Raw genomic sequence first — 17,605 nt, 5'->3', positions numbered from 1 at the left:
CGGAGGTCTTAGTCCATAGATGGCCAGCTCCAGTTCCTCAGGGCTGGAGGTGAGGCTGAATATCATGGCAGGAGAGTGTGGCAGAGAGACGCAGCTAGCATCACGGTGATCAGGAGGCAGAGAGACTCTACTGGCCAGATACAAATACACACCCAAAGCTTCATCCCAATTCTCACCTCCTCCAGCCACACTCCAATCAGCCATCAGGGAATTAACTAGCTGATTATGTCAAGGCTATAATCCAATCATTTATCCTCCAAACCTTCTTGCATTGTCTCATGTGTGAGTTTCTGGGGGACAGCACATCTAAACCCCAACAGTACCTGTGCTATACCATATCCGCCATGTTTGTCAGCACTGTAGATGGAACTGAAGGGGCTTGGAGTACAACCACATGTTTGGTGACTCCCTAGAGAACTCACAGGACTGATATCCTTTCTACTGACCGCTTTAGGGTTGTTTTATGTTTGTTTTCTATTTGTACCCTCTGTATTGTGTTCCCTTTTATGAATTACTTCCCATAACAATTTATTTTATTATTTGATGAGGTTGTTACTGAGAGATGGTCACAGAGGTGCATGCTGATCAGGTGTTCCCCTAAATCACATGGTTAGGACAAAAGCCCAGGCACACCAAAACAAATTTGTCAGTTAAAACAGAGAAACCATTGTGACAGGCAGATTCCCAGATGCCAACCAAAGGCAGCCCCACCAGCAAGATCTTTAAAAGATCAGTCTTACTATGTAAGCTCTTTTCTCCATAGCTGATAGGGAGGAAGACATAGGTAAGGAAATAACTATTAGCACAACTAAAAACCCTTTGAGATAGGAGGTCACTCAAATGGAGGTTTATGCCACATCAGATTCATGGTAGAATTCAGGCTGCAGTTATAGGAAGTTGGAGAAGTATAGTTTATTATTCTGATCTCTGTCAGCAGGGTTCAATTCCAGCATTCGCTTCTTGGATTCATAAGCATAGGTAGAGTGTATAATGCAGCATAAATTAGCATGTGATGTGAGTGTTCATTACTGGGAAAAAAATAAATTCATCCTAGATAAATGGAATCCCATGAGGAAGATTTTGGAAGTAAGAATTTGTACATCAATAGGAGACAATGTCAGACAATAAATTTTGGCACTCTTGTATAAACAGAGACAGGTATGAAGACTGTTTTTTTTTTTTAATAAAAGAGAGATACGATGGAATTATATTGTAGAGAAATGTACCTGGCTTGGATTCTACAATGGCTCGTTTTGAGTGACAACCCCATATTATGTTATATACATGTGCAATCCCTGAGCTACGTCTACAGAAAAAGACTGGTTAAGGTTTTATTCCAACTAAAGGCTCTGTGACTTGGAGGGATGAGGAAGGAGAAGTTAAAAGATGAATAAAGGGGTTTAAAGGAATGACTATCAGAGAAAAGTCCAGATTTTGAATTCACTGGCTGCAAAATAAATTAGACATGCTATAACCATAGCATGAGAGCCTAAGTGGCTCTCATTGTCATTGAAGGAAAAACATTATCCTGGGAGAGCAGAACGTTCTTTGGATACTATCTCTGGTCTAACCCTCTCCCCGGGGCATTCATACAGGATGCTTCTCTGTAGAACATCCAGTAATTTCTTACTTAATGCTGTTTTCTGCGGCCGCCCTCCATGAAGTCTGTGGAAAAGCTGCCAAAATGCAGCTGCAATTCTGCAAGCTTTCAGGACCATATGGTCCCAGAATGTAATTCTCTGGTGATCTGACTTAATTAATGGACGAAATCTCAAGAGATAGAGAGTCAGCTTGATCTTCCATAGTCATCCATAATTATAACTTCACTCAAATCATCCCAGGATCATGCTGGATAGAGACAGTTCCAGGATGTACTCCAGTGAAGGCTGACTGTAAGTTAAACAAATCATCTGCCCACTAATAGTTGACTTTTTTGTTATATCATTTTAAAAGACTTTTCTAAAGAAGAAGTCATTAGTATTATTTTTCTCTAGTGTTACAGAGGGTTTTGAGGATAGAGAGCTCTGAGGGAGGGAGGGAGAGAGGGAGGGAGGGAGGGAGAGAGAGAGAGAGAGAGAGAGAGAGAGAGAGAGAGAGAGAGAGAGAATGGGAATGAGAATGACTACATCCCTTGGAAAGTGAGGTCCATGTTTTTTCCATGCAGGTTTCTCATCATTCCTTATCTTCTGCGTTCCCTTCTGAGGCAACCCTCCTCTTGTTAGGAGTACACCCTGTCAACCACAGTAGGATAGTCTAGGAGTGGGCTCCTGGCAAGACAGTGCTGTTCATCCATGATATGCAATCTGCTTCACAAGGTCTAGCTGATATGGTATGTTCTCTCTTGAGACCATGAGCCCAAGAGGCAAAGAAGTCAGGGATGAGGATGTGAAAAGGCAGGTGATACCATCCTGAGAATGAGACAGGCTTCACCAAGCCCAGTCCCAGGAAAGCAGAGGCAGAACTGGTGAGGAGAGAGAAAGAGCAAAAGCAGAGGCACAGAAAAGCAGAGGGGTTCTGGCTGAAAGAGATGGGAATAAAAGCTGCTGTCTCAGTCTGCTCTGGGGCTGCACCATATCACAGACTGTTCACTCTGAGGAGGCTGGGAAGCCTACCATAAGGTTGCTGGGGCCCTCTCTTGGGTTTCAGACCACTGACTTCTCCCTATGACCTCAGATGGTGGAAGGAGGCAGGGATTTCTGTGGGGCCTCTCTTCTAAAGACACCTCATTCAGGGGGCCCATTGTCATGATGTAATCAACTCTCAAGGGCCCACCCTCCTTCACGCTCACCTTGGGGGTTAGGATTTCAACATGTGCATTTTGGAGTGACAGATTCAGATTCTAGCAGCTGCCACTGTATGAGGCCCTGGAGGCCTGCATTTACAAGCAGCTCCTCCTTCAACTCTCCCAGAGTCAGAAAGGTATCTCTGCTGTTTTTAGTACCAAAGAAATCTGGGCAAAAGGGAAGAAAATGGATGACGTGTGAAGAAAAGCAAACAAAAGCAAAATTGAAAGAGATCTTCAGTGCCTGAAAGATAAGAGGAAGCAATTCAGGGCCCGCTTCCTAGGTCTGGGGCCCTGGGGACCCTCCACACATGCTTTGCATGTGAGGACTCCCTACAGTAGACGCCCCCACCCCAGCTTTTCCTGAGTTTGCTCTAGAGGGTCTCTGGTCCTACAGGAAAAGAAGGTGAATACTAGGTAGCAATATTCTGTTTAAATAAAGATAATATTATACATTATATTTAATTGTAAAAATACATCATGTAAATAATCCTAGTTGTTTCTTGATCAATTGCCTTTTATATCAAACATGATGTCTTATTTAAAGCTCTCAAATCTTTTTTTTTTTTTTTTGATATTGGGTACTAAACGCAGGTGTGCTTAACCACTGAATCACATCCACAGACAGCTTTTGTTGTTGTTGTTGTTGTTGTTGTTTTTAATTATTAGTTTGAGACAGAGTCTTGCTAAGTTGCTTAGAGCCACACTAAGTTGCTGACATTGACCTTGAATTTACAATCCTCCTGCCTCAGCCTCCTTAGCCACTTGGGATTACAGGCATGCACCACCAGGCCCAGCACAAATCATCCTTTTTGCAATGAAGAAATGGAGACATTAATTATTTTTATTACCACAATTAAAAAATAAATTCACCTAAGAACAGATCTCCTTGAGATCAGAAAGATGATATATACCTAACAATAAAATACCAAGATCTATAAAATAGGAAATCACTCATAATGATTTCATTACAAATATGAATTAAATTCATTTAAATTAAACCTTAGTAAAACACAAAGAGTAAAAGTAACTGAGTTTGAGTTTATATCCTGAAGTTTAAATATACATATGAAATCAAAATATAGTTCATGTGTGACTTCCTCACATATAACAGTATCCAATTTTAAAAATGCAAAGTGCAAACATTTTAATTTTTCCAGGCTATATAATATTTAGATGGTTAATTCTTTGGTTATAACATGAATGTACATTAATATACTGGGAAATATGTAGATCTTTCCAACAAATATATCTACTAAGGCATATTTACATACGGTAGACATATACATTAATCAAACCAAAACTCTCATTGGCTGCATATTGTGTATCAGTCTTTTTGCAGTGTAATAATATAGCTTTTCATAGTTCATTGTTAGGTACAGGGATGGAGCTCCCTTGTAGAGCACTTGCTTAGCATTCAAGAAGTCCTGGTTTTTATCCCCAGGAGTAGCATTTGCTCACTAACCACTGACTTCTTACTGTGCCTCAGATGGGGGAAGGAGGCAGAGATTTCTGTGGGGCTTCTCTTATAAAGACACTTACTTCATTCATGGGGTCCCGTAGCATTCTGTGTTCTCTCTCTTCTCCTCACTGTGTGGTACAATCTGAGAATCCTGAGAAAGCAAAGTACGTGGGCAAAGGAGTGAAGTGAAGTTGCAATCATCCTTTCATATTCTCTGAACTTGATATATTCATAATGATATGCACAAAATACAAACTTCACATATACAAACTTGATATTTACAAAATACAATGCCCATACTTGAAAATATTTAAATAGCAGGGTAAATTGAACAGCCAAATATACCATTCAAATATGTTTTCCACATTATTTTTTAAATGATATATACCATACTACAGCTGCTCACTAAGAATATATTAAATTCCTAAAATTTGCAGAGGTTTCAAAAGTTCCCAGTGGGGTTGTGTAAGTATAGACACCAAAAAGACTAGGATTAACTGGAAATCCATTTGCATCAAAATGAATCTGAATCCCTATCTCTCGCCTTGCACAAAAGTTAACTCAAAATGGATCAAGGAGCTTGATATTAAATCAGAGACACGGCATCTGATAGAAGAAAAAGTTGGTTATGATCTACATACTGTGGGAGCAGGTTCCAAATTCCTCAATAGGACACCCATAGCGCAAGAGTTAACAACTAGAATCAACAAATGGGACTTACTCAAACTAAAAAGTTTTTTCTCAGCAAAAGAAACAATAAGAGAGATAAACAGGGAGCCTACATCCTGGGAACAAATTTTTACTCCACACACTTCAGATAGAGCCCTAATAACCAGAATATATAAAGAACTCAAAAAATTAGACAATAAGACAACAAGTAACCCAATCAATAAATGGGCAAAGGACCTGAACAGACACTTCTCAGAAGAGGACATACAATCAATCAATAAGTACATGAAAAAATGCTCACCATCGCTAGCAGTCAGAGAAATGCAAATCAAAACTACCCTAAGATACCATCTCACTCCAGTAAGATTGGCAGCCATTAGGAAGTCAAACAACAATAAGTGCTGGAGAGGATGTGGGGAAAAGGGCACTCTTGTTCATTGCTGGTGGGACTGCAAATTGGTGCAGCCAATTTGGAAAGCAGTATGGAGATTTCTTGGAAAGCTGGGAATGGAACCACCATTTGACCCAGCTATTCCCCTTCTCGGTCTATTCCCTAAAGACCTAATAAGAGCATGCTACAGGGACACTGCTACATCGATGTTCATAGCAGCACAATTCACGATAGCAAGACTGTGGAATCAGCCTAGATGCCCTTCAATAGATGAATGGATTAAAAAAATGTGGCATTTATACACAATGGAGTATTACTCTGCATTTAAAAATGACAAAATCATAGAATTTGGAGGGAAATGGATGGCATTAGAGCAGATTATGCTAAGTGAAGCTAGTCAATCTTTAAAAAACAAATACCAAATGACTCCTCTGATATAAGGGGAGGAAACAAGGACAGGGTAGGGACGAAGAGCTTGAGACGAAGATTTTCATTAACAGGGTTGAGAGGTGGGAGGGAAAGGAAACGAGAAGGGGAATCGCATGGAAATGGAAGGCGATCCTCAGGGTTATACAAAATGACATATAAGAGGAAAGGAGGGGTAAGACAAGATAATTCAAATGGAAGAAGTGATTTACAGTAGAAGGGGTAGAGAGAGAAAAGGGGAGGGGAGGGGAGGGGAGGGGGGATAGTAGAGAATAATATAGACAGCAGAATACATCAGACACTAGAAAGGCAATATGTCAATCAATGGAAGGGTAACTGATGTGATGCAGCAATCTGTATACGGGATAAAATTGGGAGTTCATAACTCATTTGAATCAAACTGTGAAATATGATGTATGAGGAACTATGTAATGTTTTGAACGACCAACAATAAAAAAAAAAAAAGACTAGGATTTGTCAAAAATTAAATGATTAGAGCATATCAAATGTTAACTCAAAAATAAAGCATATCCTACCTCTTGTTACTCTGAAATATGTTGGTGATAACCAAGTCCTATAAAGGAACGGGGACAATTTCTACCACATGGAAGGGAGTAGAAAAGAAGGTAAATAAGAACCTTCAAGATGTTCTGAGTACCTACCATGGGACCAGGTACTCCAGAGAGAGGTTTTTCAAAAGAGGTTTAACTTAATATTCATAAATATTTTATTGCGTATAATTATACCCATTGCAGATTACTGAACTGAACATCATAAAATTACAGTACTTGCTTTAGATCACACAGGGAGAAAGGGGCTGAACTTTTCTGAAATCATATTCACATATTCTAAGCTAGGTTTGGGCTATGACCCCAGAAGACATTCCCTAATGCCATAATGCCATTTGACATCCTTAAAGTCTAAAATAGTTCAACGTGAAAATTCCAAAAATTATCAAAAGAAAAATTATGAACAATCTTTTAAAAGATTTTGTTTTTTGCAGTTTAAAAAGGGGATTATTTGAAAAACTTTTAAAACACAACAGAACATTTCATAGACCACTTGCACAATAATCATGACATACTTTTTTAAAGTATAAACATTCAGATATACTAATGAGAATCACACGGGTGTAACGGTGGTAATTATGAGCACCCAGATTTATAACAACAGTCATTTGAAATAAAATGATGGACTTCCTAATTATTTGACAAAAAAAAAAAAAAAAAACTTCTGCAAGCAGGAGACACCAGGACACCAGCAGTGTGGCTTGGTCCAGGTCCAGAAGCCTCAGAACAGGAAGCTGGGGTGTGACTCAGTCTGAGGCTGAAGGCCTGAGAACCTGGAGAGGGGCTGGGATAGAAAGTCCTGCTGTCCTAAGTGTGGTAAGCCCAGAGTTTTGAGGTCCACGGCAGCAGAAGAAAGCTCTGTCCCAGCCCTACACTGAGACCCCATGGCCTTCTGTATTTCTTCTTTCTCCAGGCAGGCTGATTGGATGGTGCCCCCCCTACCTGAGGGCCCATTTCCCACCTGGTGCCCCTAGACTTGCATGCTAACCTCATACATCCAAATAATGCTTTTCCAGGTTAAAGGTATTTGTGTCACCTAATATGACACAGCTGTCCTGCACAGAACCAAACTTACACCAACCCCTGTCCCAGAATTCTGCTTTCTACATTTTATATGGCTGTCTTTCTTTCTTTCTTTCTTTCTTTCTTTCTTTCTTTCTTTCTTTCTTTCTTTCTTTCTTTCTTTCTTTCTTTCTTTCTTTTTCTTTCCCAATGGGAATTATTCTTTGGAGATTTTAGCTTTTAAAATTTCAACATTTATGATTTTCATCTTTTGGAATTGTGATTTAGGGGATTCTAGACTTTGGTGCATTTGGACATTAGGAATTTTGATCTTTAAGGATTTTAGCATTTGAGATTAGGCTGTTAGGACTGTGTTTCTTGCCTTATGATTGATAGGGTAGAAGCCAACGGAAAAGCTACTTCAAAACTGCTAATTCTAAAGCAAAGGAAGCTATTTCATTACCACAGTATTACCAGAAAAACAACTTAGACATTTCAGGATCTTCAAAGTCAACACTGTTAAGAAATTGATTGAGAAAGTGGAAATCAAGATCTACCAAATACCATCTCCAATTTTACGTGATAAAATGGATATCTTTTGAAGCACAGATACATCAAATTTGCTTACCTCCATGTGTTCAGAATGACAGAAAAGATCATGGATACTTTTAAAATGTATTAGGAAACCAACTAACTCATACATAAAATTATTCATTATTTTTGCATATTTTTATTTTTCTATATGAATTGTACCTTAAGGTCATCAAATAGTTGATGAGAGGAAGTTTCTTATTCCAGAAGTATTCCAGGTAATGAGTAAAATTGATAGAATTGGCATGTCATCCTTTAGTAACCTATAATGAATTGAGAGTTTGCCTTGCTTATTCATTATTATGTAATAAATCTTTTCAAATTCAGTCATGTAAAAGATCCTTCATGGATTGCTTATGATTCTTTTGAAGGTAATTTTCTGAGTATAAGGATCTGGTCCCCCCTGGATCACATATGTCAAATCAACCAAATAAGATGGTCTGAGAAGAACTCACTCACACACACTGTCAGTTGATACCAACTCCCAGCTCAGCTTTCTCTCTGCATAACATAGTCAAGGTGGTTACCCTGAGCTTTTTCAACTAACAGTTTTAGGATGGTAGAACAAAAAATGGAAGTTCTCTTGAATGCTTCACTTAAAAAAAATCACATCCACAGAGATATCAAGTGATGTTGATCAAAGAAGATCACATCTCCAGCCAGAGTCAAGAGGGCAGAAAGTACATTGTACATCCCATCTCTAAATGAGAGGGATAGTAAAGCCCATGGCAAAGAAGACAGAACAAAAGCAGGTGAGAAGCAGGAATTGCCACTTGAAATACAGCAAATAGTTGCAGGTGATGGCCATTGAGTATGAATAACACCTGAAAAAGTGAAGCAAACGTGGGCTTCTCAGTATTATCTCCTCTTCTCCACTAAGAGGAGAGAGTAGAGAAATAAAGCATGGAGCACATAAGAGATACCCACCCAGCACCTGGAAAGGGAAATCTAAATCTGAGGTCGTCTCAGATCATAGTTGCCAGATAGAATATCAATAGAAAAATATTTCTCAACAAAGCAATAAGCAGAAAATCTAATTAAGAATGTTCTTTTACCATGGCAATAAAAATATAGTGATCTAAGGAAGAAATTAAATAAAAGTTGGCCAAGAACTCTATGTAATCACTTTCAAAAGAAAAGTCTTATGATCAGAGATTAGATTGAAGATTTTTACATTAACCATTCTGATCTGTGTATTAAAAGCAATTTCAACTTAACTCTGAACTGAAACTTAAATAGATATTTTCAAAATGGGTACAGATGAGAAAATGCCCACAAATGGTCTGGATACTCCTAATGAAAGTGAGGCAGAGAGATTTGGCTGCCAGGCAATGAGATAGGCTACAAATGTGTTGTGCAAGAACAAAAATAATGCAGAGTGGAGAAATAAAACATGGAGTGTGCATGAGGCATCCTTCCAGCAGCAACAGAAGAGGTAGTGAAATACTGTACCATTCACAGTGCTGGAAAACATCAAGCTAGGTCTTACCCACACAAAACAATCAAGTTCAGCTGAACTACACTGCATGTTAAGAGGCCAGCCAGCACCATGGCCCACGCCTATAATCCCAGTGGCTCTGGAGGTTGAGGCAAGAGGAGTTTGCTTTGAAAAATGGCCTCAGCAAAAGCGAGACACTAAGCAACTCAGTGAGACCCCTTCTCTAAATAAAATACAAAATAGGGCTGGGGATGTGACTCAGTGGTCGAGTGCCCCTGAGTTAAATTCCCTGCATCCTTCTCCCCACCGAAAAACAAAAGGCAGAACATGTAGATTTTTGTAAAGAGAATGTAAGGGAGTGTTTATGTTTATGGAATAGGTTAAGACTACTCAAATAGTACTGGACAGGCATTAACCAAAAATGAAAATAACATGTCGTTTGACTTCTTTAGCAAAAAGTTAAAAATGTGTTTTCAACTTGGAACTCTATAAAAAAAAATTAAAAGAATAAGACATTCTTTATGAGATAATTTCAACAAAGGTTGCTGATTAAGGTTAGTGTCCAGAATATATAAAATTTTTTAAAAATTGCAACTCATTAAAAGAAATAAGCAAATTAAAAAATTGGCAAAAGACATAAACACTATGTTCAGAAGAAAAATAAACTAAAAAATATACACAGATTGACTCAAATTCTTTAACAATGACAACACACTAAGAAACCAGTGCAAGAGCAATTCATGCGAACTAAATTAGTTTAAAAAAAGAGCTATTAGCACAGTATACATTAAAGAACAAAGTGCATTCCATTTTAGAGATAAATGACTATATCTCTTATGACTCAGAGATTTTATTTCCAATTATATGCCAATTTAAAAGAGGAAAGAAGAAAGGAATGTAAGAAGGGAAGAAGGGAAGGAAGGAAAGAAAGAAGAAAGGAAGGAAGGGAGGGAAGGTGGGAGGGAGGGAGAAGACAAAAAAACCTAACACTTGCATACTCAGTAACTTATGGAAGAAATCTAATGCAGTGGTTTTGTCGTGTTAAAAATCTTGAAAAATCCCAAATTCTACCATCAAAGAAGGTAGAATTTGTAGAATTTTCATTGTATGGACAACTTAAAGTACAACAACAAAATTAAATTCCATTGCACGTATTAACAAAAATGAATTAAAGAAATTCATGCAAAAGAGCAACAAAGGGAAAGTTAACAAAAATTTTGAAAAGTTCATGAAAGATGATAACATATATATTAAGAAAAAAGATAAATATACTTAAAGTACTTGAAATCTAATAATATGTGCATACTCAAACCATTGGAACCAATAATGAGTTCAGCAAGGTTGCAGGAATAAGACTATATATATATTTGTATATACTATCAATAAATAAGCCAAAACTTAATAAAAATAATTTTCTTTAAGAGTTATTATAGTATATATATGAGTATTATATATAGTATTATAGTATATATATATATGTATGTATATACTATATATATGAGTATTTATTTACAATTATACACACATACGTATATATGTGTGTTTATATATCATGTGTCCTCCAACTAGATGGGGAGTTTGCATTTCTCAGCTCACTTCTTTAGATCCTCAATATATATCCAAAAGATTTAAAATCAGCACACTACCATGACACAGCCACATCAATGTTTATAGCAGCTCAATTCTCACAATAGCCAAGCTATGGAGCCAACCTAGATGCCCTTCAAAAGATGAATGAATAAAGAAAATGTAGTATATATAGTAAATGGAGTATTACTCGACCCTCAAGAAAAGTGACTTTAAGATATTTGCCAGTAAATGGATGGATCTGGAGACTATCATGCTAAATGAAATAACCAATCCCCCCAAAAAACAAAGGTTGAATGTTCTCATTGATATGTGGAAGCTAACATACAACAAGGTGACAGGGAGGTGAAGAATAGAAGTTCAGTGGATTAGACAAAGGGCAATGAAAGGAGGGGAGGGTAGTAGGAAAAGGAAAGAGAGGACTAAATCTGACATAACTTTCCTGTGTCCATATTTGAATACACCAAGGTGAATCCCACCATCAGTTACATCCCCAAGAATGGAATCCTAATTAGCATGAGATGCATTCCATTTTGTGTAATTATATTGAAATGGATTCTACTGTTATGTATAACTAAAAAGAATCAATTGAAAAAAAAAAGAAGAAAAAAAAAAGAAATTGCTATTTTCTTGATTCCCCACCCACTCACCAAAGTGCCTTACACCTGGTTTATTGCTTTCAGTCTTCTTTTGATTCTTCATATTTATCTTCTACCTTCTTATAGTTTTAAGATTTTAAAAACTTTTTAAAACTTATAAATAAAATCATAAAAGTTAGATGTATTAATTATGTACCTAGTAATGTTTGATGCATGTCTACATAACATAACGTTTAAACCAACTTGAAAGATATTTATCTCCTTGGATATCATTTCTTTACGGTAAAAATTTCAAAATCCTTCCTGCCAAGATCACAAATTCAAAGCCAGCCTCAGCAGCTTAACAAGGCCCCAAGCAACTCATCAAGACTCTATAAATAAAATAAAATAAAATTAAATAAAGGACTGGGGATGTGACTCAGTTGTTCAATCCCCAGTGCAAACAAAAAAAAAATCCTTCCTGCTAGCTTTTTGAAATGCACCATACATTTTGTTATTTATAGTTATCTACAATGCCAGGAACACCAGAATTTCTTCTGACTGTAATTTTGTATTCATTAATCAATTTTTCCCTGTTCCTCCTCCTATCCCTCTCTCCCCTGCCTCTGGGGAATACATTCTAATCTCAGCTTCCATGAGATCAACATTTTTAGGTTTCACATATAAATGAGATCATGCAGTAATATTTTTCAGTGTCTGACTTACCTCATTTAATGATCACCACTTTTATCCACATCTCAGCAGATAACATGATTTCACTCATTTCACGAATGAATTATGTTCCTTTGTTAATGTGCATCACATTGACTTTATCCATTAAAAAGTAGATGGACACTTAGTTGTTTGCATTTGCTGGTTATTGGGAAGGGTGCTGCAATGATCTTGGGTGAACAGCAGTCTCTTCCACGTACAGATTTCATTGCCTTTGGGTACATAGACAGCAGTGGGATTGCTGGATCAGACAGCAATCCTATTTTTTTTAATTTCCTGAGAAATCACCTTAGTTTTTACATAATAGCTATATCTTTTATTTTTTAATCACAACTTTTGATAACTGACATTCCCCTTTCATAGATTTTTAACTCAGTGGAGAATGGGCAAGGGCAAATATGAAAACAAATTACAGCCAACTCCTGTGTCCAGGATTAAGTCTCTGTCCAATATATTTTTAGTCATATAAGACACAAAATAGATAGGTATGTAGGTGAATTTAAATTTTAAGAGTAAACATAGATACTATTATAGCAAAGTACGTTACATTTAAATTTAACACAAAAAAATGAACAAAAATTAAAGGATTGAAAAACTTTAAATAAATTCTCTGTTATTAAAGGAAATAATCCTCCCTGAGTAATTTTTCTGAAATTTCTTTCTGGAAGTAGGTTGGGTTTTCCTTTTTTTTTTTCTTTTTAAATGCTCCTTTCAAGTTTACACAAACTTTTTCCCTAACACCTGGCTATCAAAGTATTATCATCTTTCTCATTTTCTCCCTTCATCTCCTGACTTGTTAAGACTGTTTCTATTACCTCACGAAAGTTACAGTTCTAAAACACTTAGAAACTATGTCTGCACTTAGTAAATGTGCAGTTAAATATTTGTAAAATAAAACTATATAAGATTAAATCATTGTCAAAATTATCTTTGAAAACTTTTTCAAAAATTTTCACCATAAGGAAATGATACCCAAGGAGATAGATATCTTTCAAGTTGGTTTAAACATTGTGCTATGCAGACATGCATCAAACATTACTTGGTACACAATTAATACATCCAACTTTTATGATTTTATGTATAATTTTGAATGTTTTGTATTCTCTTCTAAAGTCACAATTTCCATAGTTGTTTAATTTGTATCTAAATTTAATGAATTGATTGCTGTGGTCTGAATGTTTATGCCCCCCACCTCCAAATTTCAATGTCAAAATTTCCAAGGTCACACCATTAAGAGTTAGGGGCTTTGGATGCTGATGACGTCACATGAAAGAGCCCTCAAGGAAGGGATTATTCCTCTCACAAAGACAAACAGGCCCCAAAGTGACTTGTCATCCATTAACCAGGAAGTGGGCTCTCAGCAGTCTTTAAATCTGCAATTGCTTTATCTTGAAATTTGCAGCCTCCAGAACTGTGAGAAATAGATTTAAATACATTTATGTTGTTTATAAACTACGCGGTTTATGATATTTTTAGAATAGCCTAACTGCCAGATTACTAAAACATTTAGTAATGCTCCCACTGAATCATATTGGCTTTTTTCTTTCATTCTTTCTTTTTGCAAAACAAAGAAAAACTTTTAATTGGTGGATGTAAGGGCCTATTGAGGTTTTGAATTAGTATTGTAGAATTGTTCTCTACTTTGGTTTTTTTTTCTATTTATTTATTTTTATATTTATTCATTTTTTTGCTATGCCAAGAAGAGTTTATTGGTGTCTAAATTTATGTTTTAAAGCATCTACTTTATGCCCATATTATATATAAATAATGATTTAAACAAAAGTAAAACTTTTTATCTTTTTTTTTTTTAATCTTGATTGCCTAAAATATTCAACTGAGTCATTTCTTCTTCCCCTAAGAATATCTAACATTTCTCCATTATCTTCTCACACCAGGAATTCTGAATGGAATGCTGTTATGATGAAAAACGAAACACAACAAAACAAAATATCTTTTAAAAACTTGAGACAGAACGAAACTGCCCTAATGATGAAATATAAAAAGAAAAGAAAGGAAAAACAGCACATAGTGTACCCAATAACAGCAAGACAAAAAGGCGAGGAATGAATTTAAAGATGAGCAAGAACTCTACAGAGAAAATTATAAAACTTTTTTGAATGACATTAAGAAAGACTCAAATAAGCACAAAGCTAATTTCTCAAATCTCTTCACTCTTTGCATAAAACAAGGAGTACTTTTGCATCCCAAATGCTCAGGCTGATTCTAATTCTAGGACATTTTGTTCAACTTGTGCTAAAGACTTGTTTCTTCCAGGATGGAGGAGATGAACAAAAGGAGCTTAAAAGAAGGAACAGGCCCCGTCAGGCCCGCACAATGTGACTTTTTACAATTAACTGTAAGTTTAATTCCCAAAGCACAAGTCTATCATATTCTAGAGGATTTAAAAAGGCATTGCCTCTGACAATTCCAGCTCCCTTTGAGGTTGGGACAGGACCCTGACACCATGCAAACTTATCAATATAGGCAATGTTGACCAGAAAGGGGTCTAGTAAGAGCAAGAACTCTTCTGTATTTGTGTTCTACAACCATGGCTAGCGGAGAAAACTGGCTACACAGACATGTAAAAGTGTCCTGCATCCAAGTTCTAATTTCACAACCAGATATTTGAGAGAATACAAAATATCCAAACTTCACCTCTCTCCCTTATGAGATGACATTAACAATCCAGCTGACCCACTGGAAGGTGAATGTGGAGAATTAGGAGGTAACAAGTAAAAGGGTGCTTTCAACTACAACCACACCCAGAGGAAGGAATTCTGTGGGGAGGTCTTTGTAATTTATGTTACAGTTTTATTAGCATTGGTTTTGTTGTTGTTAATAATATAAACTCTGACAGTGGAAACTTACACAGACACATGACTAAATATTTATAAATAATCCTTGAAACATGAATTACCACTAAACAAAACTTCAAAAATTCAAGTATTTTCTGATTTCTTCTGATTTTACAACTATAACAGGTATAGTTATAATAAAATATAACAAAATATAATAAAATATAATAATATATACCTGTTATATAAAATATAACAGGTATATTTTAACAACAACACAGGTATGCAATAAATATTCACAAAAACGAATTAAGACAAGACACAGCAATGAAGGATCATCAATGAAAAGGTATGAAATAGGCTGACCTTTCCCTTCTATTCTTAGTAATTCATAAATTGTTATGTAAAGGGAATAAGGTGTTTCTGTTGGTTAAAGGTCATAAAATTTCACTGCTGCTATGACCTTGGAGCACTTGCTGAGAAGAAATTAACATCTTTATTAGCCACTAACTAAAATTTTCTGCTGTAAGTAACATAGACAACAAACTACAACTACGGTGGTGGTGTCAGACCCTTTCTCAAAACAAAACAAAACAAAACAAAAACAACAACAACAACAACAACAAAAAAAAAAGGTACTTTTATATCCTAACACATGGCTTCAGATATCTCAAGATATCATCCTCAAAATTACAGAGGTTGTTTCTAGATATTTTGTTAAGCTTTGCTATTTATTGCCAGTACTGCAGTGTATATACTACTAAACAGTACTTTTTTTAAAAATAGTTTGCCACTGGTATTTCCATAAAATTCCTCATTTTTGAATCTTATTTATTTTGCAAATTTTGTTACATTATTTTGAGAAGGGCCCATGGATATCACACACATGGAAAAGTAGTCCATGATGCACATGAAGGGAAAAAATAATAAGAAATTAAGAATTAGATATCTCTGAGGATATCCAATTCTACTTCCCACACTCTAAGCCTTCTTACTAAGTGAGGACCAGCAACACCCACATCATCAGGGCACTTCCCCATCCCAAACTACTGAATCAATATCTGCATTTCAAAAACACGTTTAGGTGATGTAGACATTTTTTTAGTGCAATATTCTGCAATTTTAACAAACTTCTTGTAGAAATATGTTGGTAATGATATACTTGCACAACAATATGCAAACATTAGTCAACTTATTCTAATCAAAACAAAACAAGAAAAAGAACAAAAACAATGTAGTACCCCTTCTATCTCCAATAATCAATTCATTTTCTGCATTTAATATGGCACAGAACTTAACTAATTATTTATGATATTAAATCCATGAAGGAAATAATCTTTCCAGGATCCAAATGCTATAACTCTGGGCTTGTCCACAAAATAAACACATTTTTCCTCTATTTGTTCTTATTCTAAATGTTAAAAATACATGAAAATATGTGTTTATCTTGAAAAGACAAGTCATTTCAGAATGTTCAGCATCTTTATTTAGCAACAGCATCTATATTTCAGACTTGTGAAGTAAGAAACAAGAGATGAAAGAGATTGCCAAAGGTAAACTGACATTGGCAAATTACTGTAGTTTATTTACCATTCAGTTGTAAAGTTAAAACAAGTAGTTTAATACGTTCACAAATTTAAAAGGTCCTTAAAAGTAGTAGAGGTATTTACATAATTTTCAAAGAAATCCAAAATGATTCTAAACCTTTGAAACATGAAGTTCATAAACTGCATGATGCAATATCTTTCTATGGAAATGTTGACAATATTTTCCTGCCAAAAACCTTTTTAGCAACACTGTCTTCCAAGAATATAGATAAAATGATTAAGCAAAGAATAACTGCAAAATATGAGATAAGGAAACATGTATGTAATGTCATTTTCCAAAATAAAATTAAGTGTGCATTTTTATTATTTCATTGCAGCAATATTTATTGACTATGATATCGAATTTTGAACTGTAAATGAAGAAATGTGTAGGTAACAAATATTGACGCAGCCACTTCCACTTGTTTTACTTCACTGATTAAAAATTAAAAGCTATATTCATCCTGTTCTTTTAAAAGTCACATATGCACAAGGATGCTTCTACTCATTAGTCAGTAGACTTAATTTGGGATTCCTTTTTTAATTGCAAATGTAACTTGAAGAAAGAGTATGTTCCAAGAGGAATTTTACAAAAAAAAAAAATGTAATTTATTGTATCAGAAACTAAGAGTATTTTGTCATATGAAAAAACACAAGAACAAGTGATGAAAGATAGTCACCAGAAAATAGAATTGAATATGTACCACTAATTTTAATTATTATCAGAAGAACAGCTGCATAAATTAACATAAACAATGAACAAATTTATTATAGTTCTTTCCAGGAGATAAAATCCAAGCTCAGAGTCATAGGAACTGAGTTTGTATTGAATATCATCCACTTGGAAAGTGGACAATGACACAAAAATGCTCATTTTCAGGGGTGACAGTTTGCTTGAATTTTAATGAATCTTAATGAGATTATGGTTTTCTAACCTTCCCACAAGGTATTTTGTCCTTAGGAACTCAGGCTCAGAAATTTTCCCGGTTAGTCTGCT

The sequence above is a fragment of the Urocitellus parryii genome, chromosome 1 (genome assembly GCF_045843805.1).
Source record: "Urocitellus parryii isolate mUroPar1 chromosome 1, mUroPar1.hap1, whole genome shotgun sequence".
NCBI classification, from domain to species: domain Eukaryota; kingdom Metazoa; phylum Chordata; class Mammalia; order Rodentia; family Sciuridae; genus Urocitellus; species Urocitellus parryii.
The sequence above is the reverse complement of the archived record's forward strand: the minus strand, read 5'-3'. Positions refer to the sequence as shown.